Source organism: Somniosus microcephalus, chromosome 4, assembly GCF_052327205.1.
Source record: "Somniosus microcephalus isolate GS21.2 chromosome 4, FLI_Smic_1.0, whole genome shotgun sequence".
NCBI lineage: Eukaryota > Metazoa > Chordata > Chondrichthyes > Squaliformes > Somniosidae > Somniosus > Somniosus microcephalus.
The window spans coordinates 11654073-11670914 of NC_140990.1; the positions used below are offsets into that span (position 1 = coordinate 11654073).

Below are 16842 nucleotides of genomic sequence, written 5' to 3' on the forward strand. Positions count from 1 at the left end.
AGAGACGCGGCCATCTTAGTACAGGAACATAGAGTGGGTGGGGCTTCTGTGCTCCCAATCGGGTCCTGGTGACCGAGACAGACAATCGACTGTGTGGGCGGGGCCTAATCTTTCCAACTGAAAAGCAAGCGGCGGCCATTGTTTGTGATACAACACACTGAGAGGTGAGGACCCCTTTTTTAATAAAAAGATTGGTGAGGTTGTAAAGTGTATGTTATAGAAAGATTTACCAAAAATGTTTTATAAGTACTTTAAGTTTCATGTGACCCCACCCCTTGCTCCCCCACCCCTTGCTCCCCACCCCTTGCTCCCCCACCCCTTGCCATGTCAGTGCAGGGGCCCGAGGCCTAGGCTTCTCCAACGGCCAGCAGCGCAACTCCAGTCCCAGGCTTCTGGCCCAGACAGGGACCAACACTGGGAGAGGGTCTGCTGGCTTCCCCCCTCCCTTCCCCTCCCCCTTCCCTTTGCCCCCCCTCCCTTCCCTTTCCCCCCCCGCTCCCTTTCCCCCTCCCCTCCCTCTTCCCCCACCCCCTTCCCCCCTCCCCTCCCTTTTCCCCCCTCCCTTCCCCCCCTCCCCTCCCTTCCCCCCCTCCCTTTCCCCCCTCCCCTCCCTTTTCCCCCTCCCTTTCCCCCCTCCTTCCCCCACACCCCCTTTCCCCTTCCACCCCCCCCACCCCCCTTCCCCCCCCCACAACCCCACACCCCATTCCCCCCCACACACCCCCTTCCACCCTCCCACCTCCCCCTTCCCTCCCCCACACCCCCTTTCCCCCCCACCCCTTTGTCCCCCACCCACCCACCCCTTTCTCCCACCCCACCCACGCGTTTCTCCCTCACCGACCCCACCCTTCTCCCCCCCACCCACCCCACCCTTCCCCTCCCCCCACCCACCCCACCCTTCTCCTCCCCCACACACCCCTTGCTCCCCACCCCGTGCTCCTCCCCTCCCTCTCCCCCTCCCTTTCCACCATTCCCCCCCACACACCCCCTTCCCCCCCCACACCCACTACACCCCCCACCCCTTCCCTTCACCCCCTCACCCCCCTTCCCCCACCACCCCCCACCCCTCCTTCCCCCGCCACACCCCCCTTCCCCCTCACACTCCCCACCCGCCTTCCCCTCCCCCCACCCACCCTACCCACACCCCCTTCCCCCCCCACACCCACCTCCCCCTTCCCTCCCCCACACTCCCTTACCCCCCCCACACACCCCCAACAACAACATGCCCTCGAAAAAGCCTCGGCACCGCCGGGCACTCCAGCTAGTATATACGGTATGTCTGTCTGTCTCTCTGTCTGTCTGTCTGTCCGGCTATACAATCAAAAGTTATCGAGCGTACCTACACATATGTTACATCAAAAGAAAGCTTATCATTAGGGGACTCTTGTAGGCATATTTACTTTTTCGTCACACAAAAATTGTTTGCACAGTGTACAAAAAACATTCAAAATTACTCAAAAATCCACTCATTAGCGGTTGACCAATCCTACCTCTCATTAGCGTTGAGTGACGTGCTGCTTGACCAATCCTACAGTTCACTCACCTGATGCTTGACCAACCGGTGCTTCACAGGCGGGACCTAATGCTCCAGTCTCCCTAAACTGCGCCGCCATTTTTTTCATCCCCACAGGGACACCACCAGCCAAACAAACCCCCACATTCTGACTCCGGCAGCGGCAGGTGAGTTTCCACGCAGAGGGCGGGTCATCGGCAGTGGCCGACCATCAACTGCACCACCCGCGGGGGAGCTCCATCCCCACAGCAACCCCCACATTGCAGCTCCCGATCCCGCTCCCCGCCCCGCCGCACTGGCAGGTAAGTTGGCTCACTCGGGCCGTGCCTCGCAACCGCTCGGCCCGACACACACAGCGGTCGGGGGCGCGGCAGCGGCCGCCCGTCAGCAGCGCGATCCGCGAGGGAGCTCAGCTCGGGTCCGTCTCTGCCTGACAGCCCGGCCGCGCCTCAAGCGCTCGGCCCCGCACGGCCGCTATCAGAACGGCACCAGGCCTCAGGCGCTAGGCGGGGAGGGGGAGGGAGGGAGGCAGGGAGAGGACAGTACAGGGAGAGGGGGAGAGGGACAGAGAGGGGGGACACACGGGCACGGAGACCGCGTGGCCCAAAATTGCCCTGGCAACGCCGGGCTCCCCTGCTCGTTAAATATATTCAAGAAGGAGTTGGATATATTTCTTGAGGCTAAAGGGATCAAGGGATATGGGGAGAAGGCAGGAACAGGGTACTGAATTTGGATGATCAGCCATGATCTCATTGAATGGCGGAGCAGGCTCGAGGGGCCGAATGGCCTACTCCTGCTCCTAACTTCTATGTTTCTATGTTTCCCACTCCTGCAGCCAAATCCTCTGGTAGTCTCATAACTTGTCCTTTCATTAGTTCATAGGGGGTCAGTCCGGTCGTTTGTCCTGGGGTGGCTCGCAGCCTCATTAGTATGCTGGGTAATAATTCCGACCATCCCTTCCCTGTTTCTTGGATGGCTTTTGTCAACGTGTTTTTCAGTGCCCTATTCATTCTACCATCCCCGAGCTCTGGGGGTGATATGGTATGTGATATTTTTGTGTCACATGGAGCAGCTTACAGATTTCTTTCATTATTTTGCTGGTGAAATGAGTGCCGTTGTCTGAGTCAATTTGCAGAGGCACTCCCCAATAGGCCAGAAGAGGTCGCTGGTGAGACCAGTGAAGGAAGAAAGACTTGCATTTATATAGCGCCTTTCACCACCACTGGACGTCCCAAAGCGCTTTACAGCCAATGAAGTACTTTTGAGGTAGAGTCACTGTTGTAGTGTAGGAAACGCAGCAGCCAATTAGCGCACAGCAAGCTCCCACAAACAGCAATCTGATAATGACCAGATAATCTATGTTTTTTGTTATGTTGATTGAGGGATAAACACATTGGCTAGGACACCAGGGATAACTCCCCTGCTCTTATTCAAATAGTGCCATAGGATCGTTGACGTCCACCTGAGAGAGCAGACGGGGCCTCAATTTAACATTTCATCTGAAAGACGGCACCTCTGACAGTGCCGCACTCCCTCAGCACTGCACTGGAGTGGGACTTGAACCCACAACTTTCTGCCTCAGAGGCGAGAGTGCTACCCACTGAGCCACTGGCTGACACTAAAGAACAAGCAGTTCTGATGAAAGGTCATTGACCTGAAGTGTTAACTCTGTTTCTGTCTCCACAGATGCTGCCTGACCTGCTGAGTATTTCCAGCATTTTCTGTTATTATTAAAGAAACGAGGGTGTGACTGCTGACGGGAAGAATGTTAGGTCACCCTGTGCATGCGCACCTCCCTGGCGGCTGAGGCGAAACACCGACTCGCCCCCACCTGAGCCGCTCACGCATACCAGATGCTGCAGCTCCGTATGCGCGCCCAATGTTCCAACCGCAGGGTTTTGTGTGCTGAGCATGCGCATTGCGGACCGATCGGGACGGGTGATTGTAGAGCAGGAGGGAAAGCACGGGGGCCATGAGCACATGCGCGGGGCTCAGAGTCAACAGAGCGCTTTCTGCAGCGCCGGGGCTTGTGGGTATTACAGCCGCCATTACTACTGATCCTTTCAACCAACCTGTGCAGCAGCTGGGGCCTGAAAATCAGCTTCACTGCCCCTAGGTTCGGAAAGAGGAAAATTAAACAACAGTTTGCCTCTGATCCTTTTCTGATCTCAATTTACAGGGTTATAGAAGTGGAGCAGTTACAGGCGGGAAGCTCAGACCAAACATCACGTCAAGATCTGACAGAGTCGCTCGATTCATCCGGACCTGAATATCATCGGCCTTTGCACATGGAAGGAGAAAGCAGCGATCGCAGCGATGACAAACCGCACACGTGTTCAGTGTGTGGACGCGGATTCAGCCGATCGCCTGACCTGGCGAGACACATACACCGTCACACCGGGGAGAAACCGGGTAAAGGTGGGGACGGTGGGAAGGGATTCAGTTCCCCGTCTACGTTGGAAGTTCAACGGCGCAGTAGCACCAGGGACATTCCGTTCACCTGCTCCGTGTGTGGAAAGGGATTTGTTTGTTCATCCCACCTGCAAACACACCAGCGAGTTCACACTGGGGAGAGACCATTTCAGTGTTCTGACTGTGGGAAGAGCTTTAAAAGCCCCGGGCATGTGAAGAAACACCAGTTTGTTCACACTGGGGAGAGACCATTTCAGTGTTCTGACTGTGGGAAGAGCTTTAAAAGCCCCAGGGAACTGAAGGAACACCAGCTTGTTCACACTGATGAGAGACCATTTCAGTGTTCTGACTGTGGGAAGAGCTTTAAAAGCACTGGGGATCTGAAGCGACACCAGCTTGTTCACACTGATGAGAGACCATTTCAATGCTCTGACTGTGGGAAGAGCTTTAAAAGCGCCAGGGAACTGAAGGAACACCAGTTTGTTCACAAAGAAGAGAGACCATTTCAGTGTCCTAACTGTGGGAAGAGCTTTAAAAGCCCCCAGTATCTGAAGCAACACCAGCGAGCTCACACTGATGAGAGGCCGTTTAAATGTTCTGACTGTGGGAAGACCTTTAAAAGCTCCGGGGATCTGAAGAAACACCAGCGAGTTCACACAGGTGAGAGGCCTTTCACCTGCTTCGTGTGTGGGAAGGGATTCACTGATTCATCCCACCTGCTGGCACACCAGCTTCTTCACACTGGAGAGAGACCCTTTAAATGTTCTGACTGTGGGAAGATCTTTAAAAGCTCCAGGGAGCTGAAGAGACACCAACACCTACACACTGGAGAGAGACCATTCACCTGCTCCGTGTGTGGGAAGGGATTCACTCAGTCATCCAACCTGCTGGCACATCAGCGAGTTCACACTGACGAGAGACCCTTTAAATGTTCTCACTGTGGAAAGATCTTTAAAAACTCCGGGGAGCTGAAGAGACACCAACACCTACACACTGGGGAGAGACCATTCACCTGCTCTGAATGTGGGAAGGGATTCACTCGGTCCTCCACCCTCCTGGCACACCAGCTTGTGCACACTGACAAGAGACCCTTTAAATGTTCTGACTGTGGGAAGAGCTTTAAAAGCTCTAAGAACCTTTAGGGACACCAGCGCCTTCACACTGATCATCGAATCTAATAGCACAGAAGGAGGTGATTCAGCCCATCCTGTCTGTGCCGGCTCTTTGAAAGAGCTGTCCAATTTAGTCCAAAACCCAGCTTTATCCCCAGAACTCTGCAAACTAGTCCTCTTCAACTCCATGTCCAATTACTATTTGAAAGTTCCTGTGGTACCTGATTCCAGCATCCTTTCAGATGGTGCGTTCCAGATCTTAACAACCCTCTGTGTGAAAACAATTCTCCTCATTTCCCTCTAGTTCTTTTAGCAACTATTTTAAATCTGAGACCTCTGGTTACCGACCCACTTGCCAGAGTGAACAGTTTCTCCCTACTTGCTCGATGAAAACCCCTCATCATTTTGAACACCTCTATTAGGTCTCCTCTTACCCTTCTCTGCTCTAAGGGAAACAATCCCAGCTTCTCCAGTCTCTCCACATAACTGAAGTCCCTCATCCCTGGTACCATCCTGGTCAACCTCTGTACCTTCTCCAAGGCCTTGACATCCTTCCTAAAGTATGGTGCCCAGAACTGTACACAAGACTCCAGCTGAGGCCAAAACCCTGCAGCTGTACAAAACCCTGGTTAGACCACACCTGGAGTACTGTGAGCAGTTCTGGGCACCACACCTTAGGAAGGATATATTGGCCTTGGAGGGAGTGCAGCGTAGATTTACCAGAATGATACCCGGAACCCAAGGGTTAAGTTACGAGGAGAGATTATACAAATTAGAGTTGTAGTCCCTAGAATTTAGAAGGTTAAGGTGTGATCTGATCGAAGTTTTCAGGATATTAAGGGGAACAGATAGGGTGGACAGAGAGAAACTATTTCCGCTGGTTGGGCAGTTTATGATTAGGGGCGTAGTCTAAAAATTAGAGCCAGACCTTTCAGGAGTGAAATTAGGAAACACTTCTACACACAAAGGGTGGTAGAAATTTGGAACTTCCTTCTGCAAATGGCAATTGATGCTAGATCAATTGTTAATTTTAAATCTGAGATTGATAGGTTTTTGTTACCCAAAGGTATTAAAGGATATGGGCCAAAGGCGGGTATGTGGAGTTAGATCGCAGATCAGCCATGATCTCATTGAATGGCAGAACAGTCTCGAGGTTTACTGTAACTTCCTTGTTTTTGTATTCAATGGCACTATTTGCAAAGCCAAGTATCCCACACACTTTCTGAACCGTCTCACCAACTTGCTGTGGCACTTTCAAAGATTTGTGAATATGGACCCCCAGGTCCCTCTGCTCTTGCACCCCCTCAAAATAGTCCCATTTAGATTACACGGCCTCTCCCTGTTGTTTCTCCCAAAGTGCATCACTTCACACTTATCCTCATTTAATTTCATCTGCCTTGTGTCTGCTGATTTCACAGTCTGTCTCTGTCCTTCTGAAGTCTGCTACTACTATGCTCACTATTTACTACGTTGCCAAGTTTTGTATGATCTGTAAATTTCAAACTTGTACACCTATACCCAAGTCCAGGTCAGTTATATATAACAAAGAAAAGCAATGGTCCTAATCCTGACCCCTGGGGGAACCCACTGCATACTTCCCTCCAGTCAGAAAAACATCCCTCAGCACTGCTCACTGTCTCCTATCCCTCAGCCAATTATATACCCAAATTACCATCAGCCCTTTAATACCATGTGCTTCTCTTTTCCGAGTAGGTCTCTCGTGTGGTACTTTATCAAATGCCTTTTGAAAGTCCATAAGAACATAAGAAATAGGAGCAGGAGTTGGCCATACGGCCCCTTGAGCCTGCTCCGCCATTCAATAAGATCATGGCTGATCATCGACCTCAACTCCACTTTCCCGCCCGATCTCCATATCCCTTGATTCACCTAGAGTCCAAAAATCTATCGATCTCAGCCTTGAATATACTCAAAGACTCAGCATTCACAGCCCTCTGGGGCAGAGAATTCCAAAGATTCACAACCCTCTGAGTGAAGAAATTCCTCCTCATCTCTGTCTTAAATGGCCGACCCCTTATCCTGAGACTATGTCCCCTAGTTCGAGACACTCCAGCCAGGGGAAACAACCTCTCAGCATCTACCCTGTCAATCCCCTTCAGAATCTTGTATGTTTCAATGAGATCACCTCTCATTCCTCTAAACTCCAGAGAGTATCGGCCCATTCTACACAATCTCTCATCATAGGACAGCCCTTTCATCCCAGGAATCAATCTAGTGAATCTTCGTTGCACCGCCTCCAAGGCAAGTATATCCTTCCTTAGATAAGGAGACCAAAACTGTGCACAGTACTCCAGGTGTGGTCTCACCAAGGCCCTGTACAATTGTAGCAAGACTTCCTTACTCTTATACTCCAAGCCCCTTGCAATAAAGGCCAACATGCCATTTGCCTTCCTTATTGCTTGCTGTACCTGCAGGCTAACTCTCTGTGTTTCTTGCACGAGGACACCCAAATCTCTCTGAACACCAACATTTGAAAGTTTCTCACCATTTAAAAAAGATGCTGTTTTTCTATTCTTCCTACCAAAGTGAATAACCTCACATTTCCCCACATTATACTCCATCCGCCACCTTACTGCCCACTCACTCAGTCTATCGATATCCCTTTGCAGACTCTCTGTGTTCTCCTCACAGCTCACTGTCCCACCTAGCTTTGTATCATCAGCAAACTTGGATACATTACACTCGGTCCCTTCATCTAGGTCATTAATATAGATTGTAAATAGCTGAGGCCCCAACACTGATCCTTGCGGCACCCCTCTAGTTACAGCCTGCCAACCTGAAAAAGATCCGTTTATCCCTACTCTTTGTTTTCTGTCCATTAACCAATCCTCTATCCATGTTACTATATTACCCCCAAGCCCTAATCTTGTGTAATAATATTTTATGTGGCACCTTGTCGAATGCCTTTTGGAAATCCAAATATACTACATCCACTGGTTCCCCTTTATATACCCTGCTAGTTACATCCTCAAATAACTCTAATAAATTTGTCAAACACGATTTCCCTTTCATAAAACCATGTTGACTCAGCCTAACCATGTTATGATTTTCTAAGTGCCCTGACACAACTTCTGTAACAATGGATTCCAGCATTTTCCCAACGACTGATGTCAGGCTAACTGGCCCGTCGTTCCCTGTTTTTTCTCTCCCTCCTTTCTTGAATAGCGGTGTTACATTTGCGACCTTCCAATCCGCTGGGACCGTTCTAGAATCTTGGGAATCTCGGGAATTTTGGAAGATCAAAACCAATGCATCCACTGTCTCTTCAGCCACCTCTTTTAGAACCCTAGGATGTAGGCCGTCAGGTCCAGGGGATTTGTCGGCTTTTAATACCATTAGTTTCTCCAGTACTTTACATTAAGTTCCTCACCCTCATTAAACCCTCGGTTCCCCACCATCTTTGGTATGCTTTTGTGTCTTCTACTGTGAAGACAGATACAAAATATTTGTTTTAACGTTTCTGCCATTCCCTTATTCCCCATAATAATTTCTCCTGTCTCTACCTCTAAGGGACCAACGTTGTCAGTTGTGGCTCAGTGGGCAGCTCACTCGCCTCTGGGTCAAAGGGTGGTGGGTTCAAGTCCCACTCCAGAGACTCGAGCACATAAAGCTAGGCTGACACTCCAGTGCAGTGCTGAGGGAGCGCTGCACTGTCAGAGGGGCCGTCTTTCAGATGAGACGTTAAACCGAGGCCCCATCTGCTCTCTCGGGTGGATGTAAAAGATCCCATGGCAGTATTTTGAAGAAGAGCAGGGGAGTTCTCCCCGTTGTCCTGGCCAATATTTATCCCTCAACCAACATAACAAAAACAGATTATCTGGTCATTATCACACTGCTGTTTGTGGGAGCTTGCTGAGTGAAAATTGGCTGCTGCACTTCCCACATTACAACAGTGACTACACTTCAAAAAGTAAAGCGCTTTGAGACGTCCAGTGGTCGTGAATGGCACTATAGAAATGCAAGTCTTCCTTTACTTTTGCTACTCTCTTCCTTTTTGATGCTTTTGATTTAATGATTAAACATTTAAGAAATTATTGCAGTGACAAAGGCTGTCTGTGAAACTGGAGGAAATTTGTCTTTAAATAATCTTTAAAAAAAAAATTTTAATTTAAGATTGAACATTTTATTTACAATGAATGACATTTACAGAGCTCAGGTCTCAGCTCTTTGTACAAAGTCACAAGCCCTCATGCCTACAAGACAGGGGTCCCAGTCTCTACAAGCTTCTTGGTCGTCTTCACTTGTTCATCTGGATAATGGGTCTCCAGGAATTCACACAGATGAGGATCGGCGCTCCCAGTGGAGAGTTTGTGCAGATCCAGCAGACTCTGGTTGACATTCTTTGTGGTGCATGTGCCTTTAAGAGCCTCAGGTGTGCGTAATGGTGGTAATTGCCACTTGGGCTATATAAGCCTGTGTATTGTGTATATCCTTTAGAAACACCCCCCCCCCCAGACTTTGCTTAGTAAATACCTATGAACCAACTCCTGCCTTCAGTGTCTTTATCAACACACGGACACTACATTCTTCTCCATCTGCAGGGTTCTCTGCATCGCCGAGCGGAGCCTCCCGCTCTCCCGGCCGAACAAGTGGACTGTAATGAAACTTAAAAACTTAAATTAATTTTTGAAACTTATCAAATTAAATTAAATTCACCCCGGCCGGGGTGACAATGCACTCCAGTCCCAGCAGTGCCCACCGGTCTAGGAAGGCCTCAAGTGTGCCGGCAGACACCGTGTGCTCCATCTCCAGGGCCACCCGGGCGTGAACATGGCCACGGAAGAGAGGCAGGCAATCGGGCCGAACGACCCCCTCGACCGCCCGCTGCCTGGAACTTTTTATGGCCACTTTCACCAGGCCCAGGAGCAGTCCTACGAGGAGGTCCTCCGCCCTGCCTGCTCCCCTCCGCACTGGGTGACCAAAGATCAGGAGCGTGGGACTGAAGTGCAGCCAAAAATCGAGGAGCAGCCCCTTCGAATAGTGAAAGAGGGGCTGCAACCTCTCACATTTGGTATAAACGTGGAACACGGACTCCTCCAGGCTGCAGAAAAGGCAGGCAGCCTGGGAGTCCATGAACCAACCTAAAATCTTATTGCACGGGACTGCTCCGTGCAACACCCTCCAGGCCAAGTCCCCAATAGATAAAGGGAAGACTCCCGCACAGAGAGCCCTCCATTGGGGACCTCTGCCTCTGCAAGATGGCACGCCAAGGCGTGTACAGACAGCAGAGGAAGATGACAAAGTGGAGAGTGCGCAGGAGCAGCCCGTACAGGAAACCCCTTCGTGCAGAACTAAAAGGCATGGAGGGCATTTCCCCAAGACGGCTCAAGTTGTGAGGCGTCGGTTCCCGAGAGGGGTTTCAGGGCCACGTGCCGATAAGGAATTCCATCCGAAAGGTGGTCAGTTTGGGCGGGATCACCCCATGTGCTTGAGCCTCCTCGATACACTTAGTGGAGTCGGGGCCCAGTGCTGCTTTCAGCGTCTCGATGGCTTTGGCCGTGAGCCGGACATTGGCCCAAGATGGGGGAGAACTCCACCTGGAGGCAACGCTGTTCCAGACCCACAGCATTTCCTGGTAGAAGACAGGCAGCTCCTGCAGGTAGGCACGCATATGGCCCAATTCCACAAACATGTCGTAGTTGAGGCCATGCAGCTGGCGGAAGAAATACATCGCCAGCGCTCACCATCTGGGAGGATTCTCGACGTACAGGTATCTCTGCAGGGTCCGAAGACGGAAAGTCGCAGCCTGGGTGCGAAGGCACACCAGCGCCTGACCACCCTCCCTAAGCGGGAGATTCAGAACTGCGGCAGAGACCCAGTGCTTCCCTTTGTCCCAGAAGAAGGTGATGAGCTGCTTCTGCATCTTGGCGACAAACGCAGGGGGCGGGATCAAAATGACCAACCGGTGCCACAACATGGCGGCCACCAGCTGGTTAATGACCAGTGCTCGACCCCTGTAGGACAACACTCGGAGCAGTCCTGTCTAGCATCCTAGATGAGCGGTGACTTTGGCCTACAGCTATTGCCAGATTGCCGGCCAGGTGTCCATGGCGGGGCTAAGGTAGACGCCCAAGTAGAGGAGGTGCATGGTGCTCCAGGCGAAGGGCCTGAACTCCTCCGGCAGGGAGTCCACCCACCACTGACCCACCTGGAGCCCGGAGCATTTCTCCCAGTTGATCCTGGAGGAGGATGTGTCCAAGTAAATCTGCTGGCATTGTCGCACCCTCCGCAAGTCGGCGGGGTCCGTGACCATGAGGAACACGTCATTGGCATAAGCCGAGAGGACGAACTCCGCGCCCGGCCCTTGAAGAGCCAGTCCCGTCAACCTCTTCCGCAAGAGGCACAGGAAAGGCTCCACGCAGACGGCGTATAACTGACCGGACATGGGGCATCCCTGACGCACCCCCTCCCAAAGCAAAGGGGCGCCGTCAAAGACCCGTTAACTTTAATCAGACACTCCGCAGCGGCATACTACCACCGTGCTAAATGGGACAGATTTTGAACAGGTCTGGCAACTCAAAACTGGGCATCCATGAGCCGCTGTGGGCCATCAGCAGCAGCAGAATTGTATTCAACCACAATCTGTAACCTCATGGTCCGGCATATCCCTCAATCTACCATTACCCTCAAGCCGGGAGATCAACCCTGGTTTAACGAAGAGTGCAGGAGAGCATGCCGGGAACAGCACCAGGCATACCAAAAAATGAGGTGTCAACCTGGTGAGGCTACAACACAGGTGTTCTGCCCTCGCAACGCGATCCTATGCAGAGCTAGACAGATAGCGAACAACTCGATATCTTCCAATAAAATCACAAGGCTTGACTTTTCTTGTAACGCTTTACTGAAAGATTCTTACTGTAAAACTGAAATACAACACAGAAATGGAAGGACACATTAGTATACAGACGCATAATTGATATGTATACACAAATTTAGGTACGCCTGGGCAACACGGTACATCTGGCAACGAATTACATTTAGCAAGCTGGAAGGCATTCTCTTTAAATTAGCCCTGTACATAGTGTATCAAATACGGCTGCTAGTTAACCAGCTAGACAGAGAAAGTTACAACTAAACATTTTCTACAACATACAGTGTACGCTAATCGTCTATAGCATTCTAAGTACTCACAGACAAACAATTTCCAAGACTGAAGCATGGGGACAATACAACCGAGGAGCACCGTGGCGCAGGTCTTGTTCCGGCGGCAGCTCCACGAGGAATGAACTTGCAGTGCCGTGGGGAGCGTGGTGACCTCATCACGCGCGGGGTCGTGATGTCGTTGCGTTTGCTGGTAGTTGCGTCACTGGCCGTCGGGGCCTAGGTCGGGAGCAGGAGCTGGAGGCCAGGCTGGGCCGGTGCTTGCCGCAGGAGCGGAAGATAGCGGCGCTCCCGGCGGCTGATCGATGCGGCCGAAGACGCTGGGCCGGGCTGTGCCGGCAGCCTTTCTGGAGAGCCGAGTTGGGCCGGCAGCCGCCTCACGCATGTCACGTCGTACGTGACGTGATGTCAGCACACTAAGGCGCGTCTTAAAGGAGCAATGGCCCTAAACGGTGAGTTAAAGGGGCAACGGCCCTAACAGGTAAGTTATACATATATAAGTAGGTTATGTACATACAGTAAGGTTAAGTTAGAGGGAGAGACAGCACAACAGGACTACTTGCATGCCAAACAATGGAAGCAACATGCGATAGACAGACCTAAGCGATCTCACAACCATCGGATCAAATCAAAGCTCTGCAGTCCTGCCACATCCAGTCATGAGTGGTGGTGGACAATTAAACAGTTAACAGGAGGAGGAGGCTCCAAAAATATCCCCATCCTCAATGATGGTGGAGCCCAGCATGTGAGTGCAAAAGACAAGGCTGAAGCATTTGCAACTATCTTCAGCCAGAAGTGCCGAGTGGATGATCCATCTTGGCCTCCTCCTGAGGTCCCCAGCATCACAGATGCCAGTCTTCAACCCATTCAATTCACTCCACGTGATGTCAAGAAACGGCTGAAGACACTGGATACTGCAAAGGCTATGGGCCCTGACAACATTCTGGCAATAGTACTGAAGACTTGTGCTCCAGAACTAGCTGCGCCACTAGCCAAGCTGTTCCAGTATAGCTACAACACTGGCATCTACCCAGCAATGTGGAAAATTGCCCAAGTATGTCCTGTCTACAAAAAGCAGGACAAATCCGACCCGGCCAATTACCGTCCCATCAGTCTACTCTCAATCATCAGCAAAGTGATGGAAGGTGTCGTCGACAGTGCCATCAAGCGGCACTTACTCAGCAATAACCTGCTAACTGACACCCAGTTTGGGGTCCGCCAGGGCCACTCAGCTCCTGACCTCATTACAGCCTTGGTCCAAACATGGACAAAAGAGCTGAACTCAAGCGGTGAGGTGAGAGTGACTGCCCTTGACATCAAGGCAGCATTTGATCGAGTGTGACATCAAGGAGCCCTAGCAAAACTGAAGTCAATGGGAATCAAGGGGAAAACTCTCCATTGGTTGGAATCATACCTAGCACAAAGGAAGTTGGCTGTGGTTGCTGGAGGTCATTCATCTCAATCACATGACATCACTGCAGGAGTTCCTCAGGGCAGTGTCCTAGGCCCAACCATCATCAGCTGTTTCATCAATGACCTTCCCTCCATCATAAGGTCAGAAGTGGGGATGTTCGCTGATGATTGCACACTGTTCAGCACCATTCAAGACTCATCAGATACTGACGCAGTCTGTGTCCATATGCAGCAAGACCTGGACAACATTCAGACTTGGGCTGACAAGTGGCAAGTAACATTCGCACCACACAAGTGCCAGGCAATGACCATCTCCAACAAGCGAGACTCTAAGCAAGGGCCTTGGTGAGACCGCACCTTGAGTATTGTGTGCAGTTTTGGTCACCATACCTGAGGAAGGACGTTCTTGCCATGGAGGGAGTGCAGCGAAGATTCACCAGGCTGATACCTGGGATGGCAGGAATGACGTATGAGGAGAGATTGTGTCGATTGGGCTTATACTCACTGGAGTTTAGAAGATTGAGAGGGGATCTCATCGAAACCTATAAAATTCTGTCAGGTCTGGACAGACTAGATGCAGGAAGGATGTTTCTGATGGCCGGGGAGTCCAGAACCAGGGGTCATAGTCTAAGGATAAGGGGTAAGCCATTTAGGACTGAAATGAGGAGGAATTTCTTCACCCAGAGAGTGGTGAACCTGTGGAATTCTCTGCCACAGAGGGTGGTGGAGGCCAGTTCATTAAATATATTCAAGAAAGAGTTGGATATGTTTCTTGAGGCTGAAGGGATCAAGGGATATGGGGAAAAGGCAGGGACAGGGTACTGAGTTTGGATGATCAGCCATGGTCACATTGAATGGCGGAGCAGGATCGAAGGGCCGAATGGACTACTCCTGCTCCTATCTTCTATGTTTCTATGTTTTCTATGTAACCATCTCCCCTTGACATTCAATGGCATTACCATCGCTGAATCCCCCACTATCAACATCCTGGGGGTTACCATTGATCAGAAACTGAACTGGACCAGCCATATAAATACTGTGGCTACAAGAGCAGGCCAGAGGCTGGGAATTCTGTGGCGAGTGTCTCACCTCCTGACTCCCCAAAGCCTTTCCACCATCTACAAGGCACAAGTCAGGAGTATGATGGAATACTCTCCACTTGCCTGGATGAGTGCAGCTCCAACAACCCTCAAGAAACCCAACACCATTCAGGATAAAGCAGCCCGCTTGATTGGCACTCCATCCACCACCTTCAACATTCACTCCCTCCACCACCGGTGCACTGTGGCTGCAGTGTGTACCATCTACAAGGTGCACTGCAGCAACTCGCCAAAGCTCCTTCAACAGCACCTTCCAAACCTGCGACCTCTACCACTTAGAAGGACAAGGGCAACAGACGCATGGGAACAACACCACCGAGAAGTTCCCCTCCAAGCCACACACCATCCTGACTTGGACCTGTATCGCCATTCCTTCACTGTCGCTGGGCCAAAATCCTGGAACTCCCTTCCTAACAGCATTGTGGGTGTACCTACACCATATGGACTGCAGCGGTTCAAGAAGGTGGCTCACCACCATCTTCTCAAGGGCAATTAGGGATGGGCACTAAATGCAGGCCTAGCATTTAGTGGTGGGTGAACAACTAGAGATCATTGTCAAGGACAAAATTAATTCTCACTTGGAGAAGCATGGGTTAATAAGGGACAGCCAGTATGGTTTTGTTAAAGGTAAATCGTGTCTGACTAACCTGATTGAGTTCTTTGATGAAGTAACAGAGGGTTGATGAAGGTATTGCAGTAGATGTTATATATATGGACTTTCAAAAGGCATTTGATAAAGTAGCACAAAAGAGACTTTTTCAGAGAATAGAAGCACATGGTATTAAAGGGCTGATGGTAATTTGTGTATATAATTGGCTGAGGGATAGGAGACAGTGAGCAGTGCTGAGGGATGTTTTTCTGACTGGAGGGAAGTATGCAGTGGGTTCCCCCAGGGGTCAGAATTAGGACCATTGCTTTTCTTGTTATATATAAATGACCTGGACTTGGGTATAGGTGTAAAATTTCAAAGTTTATGGACGATACAAAACTTGGCAACGAAGTAAATAGTGAGCATAGTAGTAGCAGACTTCAGAAGGACAGAGACAGACTGTGAAATGAGCAGACACAAGGCAGATGAAATTAAATGAGGATAAGTGTGAAGTGATGCACTTTGGGAGAAACAACAGGGAGAGGCCGTATAATCTAACTGGGACTATTTTGAGGGGTTGCAAGAGCAGAGGGACCTGGGGGTCCATATTCACAAATCTTTGAAATTGCCACGGCAAGTTGGTGAGGCGGTTCAGAAAGTGTGTGGGATACTTGGCTTTGTAAATAGTGCCATTGAAAACAAAAACAAGGAAGTTACACTAAACCTTTACAAATCACTAGTGAGGAACATAGGACAGGAGGAGGCCATTCAGCCCCTCGAGACTGTTCTGCCATTCAATGAGATCATGGCTGATCTGCGATCTAACTCCATACACCCGCCTTTGGCCCATATCCCTTAATACCTTTGGGTAACAAAAACCTATCAATCTCAGATTTAAAATTAACAATTGATCTAACATCAATTGCCATTTGCGGAAGAGAGTTCCAAACTTCTACCACCCTTTGTGTGTAGAAGTGTTTCCTAACTTCACTACTGAAAGGTCTGGCTCTAATTTTAGACTATGCCCCTAATCCTAGATTGCCCAACCAGCAGAAATAGTTTCTCTCTATCTACCCTATCCGTTCCCCTTAATATCCTGAAAACTTCGATCAGATCACACCTTAACATTCTAAATTCTAGGGACTACAACTCTAATTTGTATAATCTCTCTTCGTAACTTAACCCTTGGCGTCCATGTATCATTCTGGTAGACCTACGCTGCACTCCCTCCAAGGCAAATATATCCTTCCTAGGCTGTGATGCCTAGAACTGCTCACAGTACTCCAGGTGTGGTCTAACCAGGGTTTTGTACAGCTGCAGGGTTTTGGCCTCAGCTGGAGTCTTGTGTACAGTTCTGGGCACCACACTTTAGGAAGGATGTCAAGGCCTTGGACAGAGGAGGTTGACCGGGATGGTACCATAGATGAGGGACTTCAGTTATGTGGAGAAATTGGAGAAGCTGGGATTGATCTGCTTAGAGCAGAGAAGGTTAAGAGGAGACCTAATAGAAGTGTTCAAAATGATGAGTGGTTTTGATCGAGCAAGTAGGAACAAACTGTTTCCTCTGGGAAGTGGGTCGGTAAC

The 16842-nt window shown here is 50.3% G+C and overlaps 1 protein-coding gene and 1 pseudogene across 1 annotated transcript in view; one reads left to right on the top strand and one right to left on the bottom strand.

Moving 5' to 3' along the window:
* LOC147118294 (proteasome activator complex subunit 1-like) overlaps nucleotides 1-16842 on the top strand; it is a 1298587-nt gene that overhangs the window by 156146 nt on the left and 1125599 nt on the right. The gene's annotated exons all lie outside the window — the stretch shown is intronic.
* The window catches only part of LOC147118298 (uncharacterized), a 97703-nt pseudogene that overhangs the window by 79719 nt on the left and 1142 nt on the right, over nucleotides 1-16842 (bottom strand).